The sequence below is a fragment of the Sarcophilus harrisii genome, chromosome 3 (assembly GCF_902635505.1).
Source record: "Sarcophilus harrisii chromosome 3, mSarHar1.11, whole genome shotgun sequence".
Taxonomy (NCBI): Eukaryota; Metazoa; Chordata; class Mammalia; order Dasyuromorphia; family Dasyuridae; genus Sarcophilus; species Sarcophilus harrisii.
The window spans coordinates 103441819-103454548 of NC_045428.1; the positions used below are offsets into that span (position 1 = coordinate 103441819).

General features: G+C 34.4%; 1 pseudogene; it reads right to left on the reverse strand.

The window, feature by feature from the left end:
• Window positions 1-2420: 2420 nt before the first annotated feature.
• On the reverse strand, window positions 2421-3618 carry LOC116422530 (annotated as a pseudogene).
• Between the last annotated feature and the right edge of the window lie 9112 nt (window positions 3619-12730).

Here is a 12730-nt window from a genome sequence, read left to right on the forward strand (position 1 = left end):
TAAGTTTAGTGATTAATTGCCTTCCCCTTATAGTAGTTTCAACAATATGTACATACCTATTCAATTCTACAGTCCACTTAAAAATATTACTGTGAAATAGGAATATATCAGTATTCTGGTTAATTTCATAAAATTCAATAGGTAAAATATATATAATCAGATCTACGTTTTAAGAATTTGGTTTACAATAAAACTCTACCATTGTGCATAGACAGAAATCATAAATCCTAGCTATTTAACTGTGTATGAAATAAAGCAAAATATAAAAAAAATTATACATTTGTTTCAAAGATGAAAGTACTATTAATTATATATCTGAGTGAAAAGAATGAGACAAGAGGGGCAAAATTGCTCATGTGAATATTTAAGTAATATTACTTATATAGAGGCAATATAACATTGTGACTAGAGAGCTAGCTTTAGAATCAAGATATAGATTCAAATCTTCCCTGTGATACATGCTGAATATATTATCCTTTGTAAAACATAAGCTCTTAGTGCTCCAAGAAACTTTAAATCTGTAAACTGCAGATCAAGTGCTGGTCTGCACTGGTGGAAAAAATTCCTTATAGCAATACAATCATCAGTATTGAGCTCCATTCCAGTGACTTTTCTCCTATTGAAAATAAGATAAAATATGTGTTTATGTGTCTATAAAAATGAACAATTTAAAAATCCTTATAGCACTGCCTTAGACAGTGGGAGAGACAGAAAGTTATGCTAAAACCAAATCATTCAAAAATGGCAGAGAAAAGGCTGGAACTTGTCTGAGCTCTTCCCCAAACTTCTCTCAACAAGTTTAAATAATAACTTAGAACAATTTCTAGAGTAGCAGTATCTACAAAAAGGAGAAAGGGAAATAATTTTCTACCCCAAGACAATTTAGGAAAAGAAAGAGTGGAGCATAGTCTAGCACAGGCTAAGCCAGCACAGAAATGCAATTTAAAACAATTCTAAGGGACTACCTCACACCTATTAGATTGGCTGGTAGGATAATGAGAAATGTTAAAGAGATGTGGGAAAACTGAGAGATTATTTCACTGTTGGTAGAATTGTGAGCTGATTCAGCTCTCATATAGAGCAATTTGGAACTATGCCCAAAGGCCTTTAAAAGTATGCATACCTTTTGACCTAACCTTTTGACTACTAGGTCTATAGGTCAAAAGATATTAAAAACAAAAAAGGCAAAAAATATAATGTATATAGCAGCTCTTTACGGGCAGCAAAGAACTAGAAATTGAGGGGATGCCTATCATTTAGGGAATGGTTAAATAATTTGTGGTGTGTAATTATGATGAAAGATTATTGTATTATAAAAATGATGACTAGTATACTCTCAGAAAAACCTGAAAGGAATTTCACCAACAAATGCAAAGTGAAATGAGAAGAACCAGGAGAACATCACACATAGTAACAATGATATTTTAAGATGACAAATTGTAAATAACTTAGCCATTCTAAGCAAAACAATTATTCAAGATAACCTAAAAGACTTCAGATGAAAATGCTATCCATCCACAGAGACAAAACTAACATAGTCTGAATATAGATTGAACCATACTTATTTTTTTTATTATTCTTGGAGATTTATTCTTTCTTCTCTATTTTCTTATACAGAATGTCTATATGAAAATATGTTCTGCATGACTATACATGTATAACCTATATTAAATTATTTGCCTTCTCAATGAGAAGCAGGGAGGAAATGAGAGGATTTGGAACTTAGAGTTTTGAGAACTAATATTAGAAAATTTTAACATGTAATTGAGGAAAATATTAAAGAAAAAAATTTAAAGAAAAGAAGATTTTCTTTATTATAACATAGTGTTATTTTTTTCCTTCCAAGTTTTGTGTTCTTTTATTATATCACATTGGTTATAGAAATAGTCTTAGTAAAGAAAGAAACAGCAACTTATGCTATCTACTTCTTAAGTGTTTTGTTCTACCATTACTCCAGAATCATTTTCTGTACAATTTTTAAAATTATATGCTATTTTTCAAGCAAATTAGTGGACAATATGAAGTACGAAGAGGAACCTTGGAATTAGCAGCAATTTTCATTGAAGTTTTATCTTAACATAAGCAATAATACTCATTTTCACAGCTAATCCACAAAGTGGTTACTTTTGATTCTGCAGTTTTTATTGGCTTTAGGAAAGAATTCAGTCATGTCAATTCTTGGGATGGGGGTGGAGTTAGCAAAAGGAGACAGGAGAAGATGGACATGTAATGAATGGTGAATAAGTTAAATTTCATTTGGTTCTAAGATTTTCACCTTTCTCTGTCCTCAGTTACTGACCAAACTATATAATATGTGAACTTGCTTGCAATGGGAGCTTTTTCTTATCTTGTAGACTTATAAAGACTTTTCTATTCTTACTATTCTGTTTCCAATGGGAACAGGAGCTGCAGTAAGGATGTCAAAGAAAATCGAAGTTGATTGAAGAAAAGTCACATTTATGAGTCAATATCTTGAAGAAATCAAAAACAGTCTTATTGCCTGGATCCTTTGGAGACAGAATATTATCCATCAGGATTTTATTCCTGTAGACACATTTGGGACATACTCAATTGTCTTCTACCTCTGGAGATGGAATATAGCAGGTAGGCAATAATTACAGAGTAATCAATATATCAGAGGGATCAGTATGTCATTTTCCAGCAATGGAGCTAAACCAGGCACATCATTAAAAAAAAGCTTCACCATTTACTACACACCATTGTGAAATTCTGATTGCTTGGACCTAGAATCTCAAAACATGTAGAATTGGGCCACACAACCTTGGATTTTAGTGTTGCCATGAGTCTGTTCCATGCTGCCATGCTGGTTGCCTGGACATGAGAGGTCTTTTGTTTCTGTTTCTTTCTTTTTCTTATTTATCAGTCTCTTTGGTGTTGTAGCTACTATCTGATATTCACCCAGAGAATCTTCTTCAATTGCAGTTTCTGTTTTGAGTTTTAACCACTGGATCTTTTCTTCTTTATAAGGAATGTCTTTCTCATAAGGAGATCCAGGCTCCAAAAGTCTCTTGTATAGAATATTTTTTCGACCATTTTTATTGATATTGAGTCTCTGGTATCAGGCAGTTTATTTTGGGATAAGATATACAGAGAAGTCAGAGGGGTGGGCATAGGAGGAACTTTATCATTCTGAGAAGAATTCTGAGGTGAATTAAATTTTCTCTTCTTTGGAAAATGTACAACAGTTTCCTCAAGACTTCCTGATTATTCCAGGGTAAATCCTTGGGTTGCTGCTTTCATCCTGGCCTGAGCATCTGCCATCAGCTTGGCCCATGCTGCCATCACAGCTGTCCCAATTTCTCTCTGTTAAATATCTTTTGCCAGCATCATCCCATGCACCATCCTGCTTTGCTTCATTTTGTCTGCGTTATTGACTGGAATCTCTTCTTCTACTTCCACACCTCAGGCCTTGACCCCTCAGCTTATTACTTTTGCTTTTCTTGTTCTCAGTTTCTTCATTTGGAAATGACAGGTTCAACAACATTTCCCTTCAGTTCCTCAGTCATCTGAGGACATTTTGCTCCTGCACTTCTATTTGCTTATTTATGTGATGGAATCATTTTGAATTATCAGTAACTTTTCTCCTTCTAAACTGGGTTGCCTCTGCTTTCAACATACAATATTCTTTAGGAATATGACACATAGATTAAAATCTACAATGCAAAAATTCTTTTTGTTAGAAGTGCAGAGGGCATATAAGAGGATAGCTGTAATAAAAAGTTATTACTCCGGAAGCAAAGAAATGACATTAGTCCACTTGTAGAAATTCAGTAGAATTTCCAGAATGAATGGAACATATATAAAGATTCCAAAATGTTCCATTTAGCAGAAATGTAGAGTACATGGATAGTAAGAATGAGATGACATTGAATGGACAAGGTAGAGTTATGGAAGTCCTTGGATGCCAGATTAACATGATCAAAAAAAATTTTTTTTTTTTTACACCATAGGCATTAGGGAGCCATTAATTTTTTTAAAGCAAAAATGTTGTAATCAGATCTATATATGAGGAAACTAATTAGAAAGAAAGGGTAATAAGATGTAGAAATTAACTGGTCCATAAGATTGTTTCAGTAGTTCTAATTAGTTGTGGTATATTGGCCAATACAAGGATAGTGGCAAAGAGTTTAAGGAGGAAGATAATCAAAGCAGGAGTAAGAAATTATTTGGATTTGGGAATTAAGGAACTCAAACTCCATCCTCTCATTCTGTACTCTAGGGAAAAATCAAGAATAATACCAAGGTCTCAGACATGTGAGACTTTTCATAAACTGAAACACTGAAGGCAGAATAAAATGAGGATTTAGGGAGAAAAAAATATATTCTTTGGTTTTTAGATATGTTGAGTGAGATTTTAAATGTATCATATTAATTTGTTAATAGAAGGTCTAGTTAGGAATTCAAGCCAGTGTGTCTGCATGCAAAGAGATACTTTTGAACATATATACATACATATAGAAAACAAAAGAACAGATCTCGTTCTGTTTCCTTTAAGTTGTGTGTTTTACTTTCAGTAAGAGTACAAACAAATTTTACATGTCATAGAAATAGAACACAATTTCTTTAAAATCATGACATAAGCAACTCCTATTAGCCCAGAAGAATATTAAAAACTTCATCTTTAGAAGAGCAAAGTAATAAAACCAAGGTCTGTCCAAACTCTATATTAATAATTAAAACACGGATGTGTACGTGAAGTGCTTTTTAAGTAATGAGTACTAGGCATAAATATTTAATAGTTTTGCTTATAAAATGTGTCCTAAATTATGTCCAAATGTTAACAAGGATGTATTATACTTGACAGAACAATGAGGAGCATAAATATTTCAAAGGAGCATGTCTGACAGGTGGAAGCTGAGAAAACTCATGCCACTCTCTGGGTTAGTCTAACACTTCAACCTTCAGATCTGCACTTTTCAAACCTAATAGAAACAAAGAATTTTCCTATCAAAGCCTGTATTTACAGCAGAGATAACAAAAGTATTTTATCCTAAATGGACAATAATCAAAAATTAAAGCACACAAATAATTGCATTCTGTATGGTAAGGGGAGAAGAACATAAAAAAGGTGACTGAACAAAATGAAATTATCTCTGTACCTAAAACAGAATAATCACATGATAATTTTAATTAATAGGAAAATGGATGTTCTGCATTTAATCCTCTGACTCACCACTTGGCAGAGAGAAAAACAACAAATTCTTTAGATTTATTTTTCATAAGCAGCCCCTGTAAAACTAGAAGAAAACAGCTTTTGAGTATTTGTGAGCCACTCACTTATATAAACAGCTTTCCCTCCATGTGGTTTCAATAGGATCTAAAAAAAATAGATGAAGCACTTTTCAAGATGTTTCATTTCTTATTTTTCTTCTATTGATAGAGGACTCTATTTTTTTTATTTAATAGCCTTTTATTTACAGGTTATATGCATGGGTAACTTTACAGCATTGACAATTGCCAAACCTCTTGTTCCAATTTTTCCCCTCTTTCCACTCACCCCCTCCTCCAGATGGCAGGATGACCAGTAGATGTTAAATATGATATAGGATTCTAAAAGGATATTAACAAAATCACCTTAAATAATTGCCAAAGAGAATCAAGGCACATTTTTTTCTTCAAAATACTCAGAACTATATAGATAGTATCTGGATAATGTTTTATTATAGTATGCCCCCCCAAGTTTTATCATAATTTTATTGTACCAAAACTATTAAGACACTATATTAACCCCAGAGTCAGCCCAGACTTGCTTAAACAAATCATTTCTGCTTCCAAAAATACTGGCATTTTCATAATGATAATGAAAAAATAAAGATCAATAGGAAGTTTTAATGTAATATAAAATGATTTAACCCTATAATGTATGCACGCTCTATAACTCAAGGTTTTTTTCTTTTTTTCTTTTGCTTCCTCTGCTTAGAGCAAGAGATAAATGCAAAAGTCATTTATAAAACTGCAATTAGGAGCAAAATGGTATAATGGGGAAAGGACAAAAAACTGGAATCAGGAGATCTAGGTTAAAAATATAATCACTCAGAAACTTGAGTCTTGTGGTTGTGGGCAAGTTGCTTAAGGATTCTAATGTTTAATTTTCTCATCTGTGACATCAGGATAAAAATACTTGAAGTACCAAGCTCACAGAATTATTGTAAGGAATGAAATTTCAAAGCTTAATGTTTTTAATAGCACAAATGTTGCATAATCTTAAAATTGGACCTCAGGGGACCATGAGTTCAGTTAAAGTTCATGATCAAGAATCTGTTCAACAAGTGATCATACAGATTTTATTTTCAGCCTTCCAGGTAGAAAGATTTTACTAATTCCTGATTTAGTCTAGGTCATTTTTGGATAGCTGTAACTGCTAGAAAATTCTGGTTTAATTCAAACCTACCTATACTTCTTTTTAGTTTTTACTATTTTTAAAAATAATTCTACACTCTTAGGCTGAAGAGAATAAATCAACCCTTTCTCCCATCTTCCCTCCTTACAGATATTCATGCTAAAAAATTTCTTCATTCTGTATTTAATATGGCACTATATCTAGCTCTTTTTTTTCTGATCTCTCACAAACTCCAAATTTTCAAATTCTTCTCTAAAATATACTTCCCAGAACTAAACCACTAAACTGAATACCCCATATGTTATGGAAATAGAGCAGAGATCATCAGGAGTCTCACATTTCTAAACATCAGTGTTGGGAGTTGAATTGTGAAGAAGCTGCATGTATCAATATAGATCATAAACTGCTCTTCAATCTACAGTTTTATTGAGTTCCTGCAGGGGAAAGGGAAGGGGGAGAGATCTTGGGTAAAAGGACAAAGAAAGACCCAGTGACTTGCTTAGAATTATTGGGAGGCAGAGCTTGACCTATGTGTCCTAATCATTGATTGATCTTTAATTCACTAATTCTTGCATCTGTTTCACTGTCTCAGACAGTTTTGTTTTTGTTTTTGGTTTGTTTGTTTGTTTATCCTGCAATATCACAATATTGATTGATACTGAGATTATAGTACATTAGTATCCCCAGATCTTTTAAAAAAAAAAAAAAAAAAACTAGACACAATTATACTATCCTGAAATTTTCCCTTCTCTCACACAACTCTCGCACTATTTTATTATGTTGATTTTATGCTTAGTGATTTTTCTACTTAAATTATCCACCACCATTCCAGAAATAGGGATCCTGAGATGAAATGAAAATTCAATTAAATACAAGTTTATTGCCACCTTGATTAGGTACACTGAAGGTATTGTGTAGCTCTTCGTATTGGTCTTGGGTCATAGGCAAATGACCTTAATAACGTTAGTGTTTGCCCTGAGTGTATATGATTCTGGGACAGTTAGATGATGAAATAATCCAAGCCTGGAATTAGGAAAGCCTGAGTTTAAATCTGGCCTCAGACATTTAACTGTGTGACCCTGGGCAAGTCACTTAATCCTGTTTACCTCAGTTTCCTCAGCTGTAAAATGAGCTGGAGAAGGAAATGACAAACAACTCCAGTGTCTTTGCCAAGAATAACCTCAAAGTGCTACAAAGACACAACAGCAAACATAATTCTAACTCTTTCCACTTATCCAAAATATGAAACTCTACTTCACTTTTTTCCTAGTTATCAAATAACTAGTATTTATTAAAGAAACAACTCTCAAAGTGATATATTTCATCTTAAACCAAATATCCTTGAAGACTGAATTTTTATCTTAATGGATAATATGCATAAAACCCATTGGGGTTATCCTTTTTGCAAAATTATTCTAAAAATTGCGTGCCAAACTCAGGGAAAGAATAAAGTATGAGTGGCATAGCTTAATGACTAAAAGGCATTTCATGGATCAAGAATTTCCCCAACTGATAATTTTAATTGATTTCTTCTAAATAGTTTAGAAAATCCTAAATTTGATTGAATTGGTATTTCCTTTTTTTTTCTTTAATTTTCTTCTTGCTGTGCCATTAAAACTATTTTTTCCAAAGGCAGAAAGTTAATTCAGCAAAAATTTTGTTGAATACCACCACCAAATATTCAAGTCACTTTGTGAATTCCTGAGAGGATATAACAATGTCCCAACACAGTCCCTGTCCTCAAGAATATTTTAATCCATCAGGAAGAGGGCAGTAATAGAAGAAATACATCAATTACCATAATTTCACAGCCAGAAACAATTTAAGAAAGGGCAAAGTGCTAATAAGGAGCAGACACAAAGACATTATATCTAATGGGAAGAATTAGGAAAGGATGGCTATGGTAGCTGACACTGTACTTGGATCTTATATGTACTTCCAATTTCAATAGGTGGAGAGGATATAAAATAAAAAATATACTTCTATTTAAATAAATGGTTTTCAGAGCCTTCAACTTTAGTTTACCAGATACTATCTTTATAACAATTCTAAAAGGTAGCCTTTGGAAGTATCCACAGGCACAGTAGACAAGAGTGTGGGATATGGAATCAAGAAGATATATTCCTCAGTTTAAATTTGGCCTCAGACACTTACTAGCTCTGTGACCCCTACAAATCATTTGACCCTGTCTGCCTCATCTCCCTCATCCCGAGAATGAAAGAGAAAAGCATTCTAGTATCTTTGTCAAGAAAAGCCCAAATGAGAGCATGAAGAGTCAGACAGAAATGAACAACCACAGATGATGAATCTAAGACTCATTTAAGTAATTTGCCAAAGGGGTACAATTTACGAACATTAGCATGCACTCCAATTAAGGATCTTTTAACTCTAAATTTAGTGCCTTTTCCATACCTATAATATCTCTTCCCTTGATGGCTCTGATCCTTATGTTATGGACTGCAAAACTATTCTTGATTTCTCGTTTCAACTGGAAAGTTATCCCTATATATATTTTTTCTTTTATCCAGCTTTTCTCACTGATGAATTTCTCCTGGGTTTCATTTTAGGGAGGGTACCAGAATGGTCTTTTTCTTCCTGCTTCTATTCCAGAATTTATAAACTTCAAAACCATGCTTTCACACAAGTACTTCTTCTCACTTTCCCTTCTACCCCCCTCCTCTAAGGTTCTTTTTGTTTGTTGTTTTCTTGAATTAGAATGCTAAATTATTGTAGGCAGGGATTGCCTTTTTGTATGCCCATATTTGTATCCCCAAGCCTTAACACATTATTTGGTATATGGCAATACTTACTATGAATCCTTCTTTTTTCTCCCTTCTTGAATGTATTTAGTACCATTTACCATTTTTCCTCTTTCTCGCTTGCTTTGTGCTTTATTTCTCTATTTTATTTGTTTTTTTTTTCCTTTTATTTCATTGACTTCTCTTTCTACTTTCTGTCTTCAAATCCTTAACTAAGAATTTCTCAAGATATATTCCTCAAAAAAATTTCTTCTCTTCTTCTATTGCATACTTGGAAGAGATTATTTGCTTTTATTCCTTCAGTTAAAATCTCTTACTTCTCATTCATCTGTAGTGCTACATTTTGTTTTATATATCATAGAGCTTAAGGAAACATTCCAATACAATGTAGCTTATCATCTCAAGATATCATGGCACCATTAAAAAAGAAAAAAAGGTTTGAGTTAAAAGTCTTAATATATGGATTTGAATTCTGGCCTGGCTGTGGAATGACCTTGAGCAAATAATTTATTTTTTAAAGGGGTTCTCTGTGCATTAACATATCACCTAACATGGAGATGCCCAGAGTGGCATTTGGAGCATTTTTTGATTGCCTAACATGGAGGTCTCTTTTTCCTACCTTGTAATTTGGCTGATGTAGCCTCTTTTGACTGACTGCCTAAATCTTTAAAACTGGTAAGTCTGAAATACTTGATTTCTCTCTCCCCTTCATCCCACCCCTGCTTTTCCCCCTGCTAATTTTACCGGTTTGTTTTTACTTTTGCTCATCCAGAGAGAGAAGATCCCAGTTGACTTACCACATAAAATTGAGAACTGAAATGAAAGAACCTTGGGCCCTACTTTCTCTTTTTGTCCTGTCTCCAAGAAGTGTTCTGTTTTATTTGTCCTTCTCAGTTTCATGAGCCAGAAGCCATTCCCAGTGAATCCAGGAGTTTGAGTCATGGTGATCATGTTGAAGCCAAAATTTCAGGCATGGTAGTCCTGAGAAATTGGGGTTCTAAGCCCTCAAGCCTAAAGAGGATTTTAGACTATGGTTGTTTTCTGTAGGAACTGAGCTAAATTATCAATTATAAATCTAATCCCTTTGAGGAGGACAACCTCTCTGACACCTTTAGAGAGTACATTTATATATTTGTGATCTTAACTTTTGAAAATATCTCTATGTAAAAGCCAATGTGATTATTGTTGTTTGTCCTGAAGATAGGAACCGGAACTCTCTCTCTCTTGGACTTTGGGGAGAAAGCTTGGGAAGCTCCTTCAGAGATGCTCTCCCCTGAGAGACCCGCCCAAGAGAATCAAGATAAAGTGGTTTCATTCTGTTATCTGGGTGGGACTAGTTGAGTTCAGGACCATTCTTACTTAGCCAAGCTGGAGACAGAGATTTCTATCAACCTTTATTGAGTTAGTCCAGAGACACTCATTCAATTAGAAGATTCTCTATTCTGTTCCAACTCAAAACTGCTCCCAGCCCCCACCAAGAGCTACCCATATAACAAGCTTCCATCAGCTCAATTCCTTGCAGAGGGCAAAAGCAGGAATCATGCCAAGGAACCTCTCTCTCCTTGACATGCTGCAACCCTCTGCCCGCTGAAAAGACATTCTCTTTTCAGCATTACTCCCTCTTTAATCACTCATCTGTCAGGATTTCTCTGCTAGCAACTTTCTCTTTCTCTGCTAGAGGAGTTCTCTGCTAGACCTTTACTTTTCTGTCAGGACCCTGCCACTTGGAAGTCAGTCTTCCTAACAAAGGCTAACTGCCAAGTGCCAATGAACTTCTTTTGCCAGTCTAACTTTTTGGGTTTGTAAATTCATTTACAAAGGACCTGTACCGACCAGAAGGAGGTTTTCACAACTCCCTGCCCTGCACTGAACCTTATTATTTTTGGTTCCCTGACTGGGAATCAAGGGGAACCAAACCTTATCAGTCCTTCCTTCTTGAAGAGGATTGTGACATCAGGGAAGTGATGCCATGACATACAAGTGAATTGAATTTAAGTGAGGGAGGGCTGTGCATGTTCACCTGCCTCGCTTTCTCCTCCAGAGCCATCTGGGTCCAGATCAAGATTATTGGAAATGACCCTGGATGAAATGGGAGACCTTATCCTTTTTAAGTTGTCTTCAACAGGTCTCAATTTAAACTGTTAGTGGTTAAATGGAACTAGTACATCCAACCATCCCCCAAGTGCAGAAAATTTATAATCTAATTTTAAAGGATTGTTAGAGGCTACAGCCATTTGCAGAGTTCTAATGATGTCTTCAGCATAGCAATTCCTAGTTCCAAATGCTGTATTTGGGATTCATCACCAAATGTTGGGATTGACATAGGTACCCAATGTTGGGGATCAGTCATGGAAAGAATTCACAGTAACCATTCTTTTTGGCAAAAGTAAGTAGGAGAAGAGGATTTAGGAGAAGAGATTTCAGAAAAAATTAAGACGTATAATAGAAACCAAAAATGATAAATATGAGTTAGGAGAGTGTATAGATAGCAAGAAATGATGTTTTAATAATTAACAATAGAAAGGACATGTTTCCTAGTGGAATTACAATTAACCAGGAGAAAGGGAATACTCCATGAAGTGGGAATATGCCCTTAACTGATTGCTTAGCACCCTAAAAGAGTTATCTATAAGAAGGAGAAAGACATCATGAAGCATGGTGGGGCAATGAGAGGAAAGATACCATGAGGTAGAATGCTGGGGTAGGCTATAACCCAAAAAGGGATTCAGCCAAGATTAGGCCATGGGCAGATTTACAGAGGAAATTTAACCTTAGGGGTGGACATAACTTGGATTTCTAATTGGGCACAGCAGGGTGGGGGCTAACCATGACCTCCATAGAGGGTTAAGCTGATCCTCATCAATACCCTTCTTTGCTTGTCTCAGGGAGGAATTTTATCATTACTTCAAACTCTCTGCCAATCCCAATAGTTGCTGAGGACCTCATCACCAGACTTCCCTGGTCTCAGTCTCTTTCAGTGTATTGCATAGCTTTTGTGAGAGAGTAAAAAAGTAACGTATCTCTGTCTTAGGGATTGTAAGACCCACAGTGATCTTTGTTACAATTTTATGTACTTCTGTAGTCTCATTGGAAAAATGGAGAGAGAGGTGGGCTACATGATCTCTAATCAATAAATTTGTAAATATTTTGCCAAAATCCAAAATTTAAAAATGCCTAAAACTAACCTTATCTACTTTTCCCATATGTTTTTCTCTTATAAATATTTCTATTTCTGACAGTGATATTAATTTTTTTTCTAACTCTTGTTTCTATGGATTTCTCTTCTTTTTCAACATCTTCTATATCTAAATCAAATAATACTTATCAGTCATTTCATTCTAATTACTTTTACATCTGTTCTTTCATTTCTATTTTGACAGCTACCTTTCTGATTCAAAAATCTCTTTATGTCATGCCTAACTTATTGTAATAGCCTTCAAATTGTATTCCTTGCCTCTAGTATTCTCCTACTCTAATTATAGTATTCTATATACATTTCCAGGTTAATCTTTGTAAAACATTTTTATTATAACAATTTCATGATTTAGAAATGCAACAGCCATCCAATTTCCCTTGGATCATTTATAAAGTCTTTAGCCTAGTATTCAAG